Here is a 909-nt window from a genome sequence, read left to right as displayed (position 1 = left end):
AGCGAATACGATTAGAGGGTGGATGATGAAGTGAAGCATTCTCTTGGGTCATGTTTAGGCACTTTTGGATGTGTTCATGAGTTTCTGGAGGGAGGTTGGGCGGGTTAGGCTGAGAATCAAAGATTTTCTTATGTGGAAGAGCCCCCCCCCCCCCAACCCCTTGCTCGTTGTAATCGCGTGTGGGGGCGGGGGGGCTGAAGAGACGGGGACCGAGGCCCAATGTAGGGGATCAATTCAACCTTGGTCCTCAGCCCTCGCTTCAACTAATGTTGCGGGGTCTTTTCTTCTCCCCCTTTCCTTTTTCTTTTCTGCATCCCCTTGTCCTGTTCACATATCCTAATCGTTAAACTATTTTTTGCCGTTTTCGCCATAGTACTATTTCATAATACTCCTTTCCCTTCTAACAATCTGTACCTTATACTATACCTACCAGCTCCCCTTCTCTATCTTTTTCACTACTATACCACCCTCTAGTACAATTCTATCTATAACTTTATCATTAACTCATTCCTTACCCTTTATCGACATCGGTTTCGGACGTCACATTCCTTTAAATGTTTTGAATATGTCACTTTTAATTAATTGATAGTTTTTACATTTAAAAGGATACATGAGTTTACGCCACCATATTCAATTATACGCACACAAGAAGTAAAGTGATTATGTAGAACATTATAAAAATTTCCGTAGTTTTCTTTTGATCATCCAAACACATTCTGTGAACAGAACATGAATCTGTCTGAGATACTTCCTATATCTCATTCGTCATGAAACACTTTTGGAGGCCTGAATATGCCCAAGGCTAAACCATAAATGATATGATAAAAACATTAATGACTAGTGTTACCTGTGCGTGACACTGAAAGGTGTAATCAAAAGCGTAGGCATACGAAAGATAAACTGGAGTTT

The sequence above is a fragment of the Penaeus monodon genome, chromosome 10 (genome assembly GCF_015228065.2).
Source record: "Penaeus monodon isolate SGIC_2016 chromosome 10, NSTDA_Pmon_1, whole genome shotgun sequence".
In the NCBI taxonomy this organism is placed as follows: Eukaryota; Metazoa; Arthropoda; class Malacostraca; order Decapoda; family Penaeidae; genus Penaeus; species Penaeus monodon.
This window is presented reverse-complemented; position numbering follows the sequence as displayed.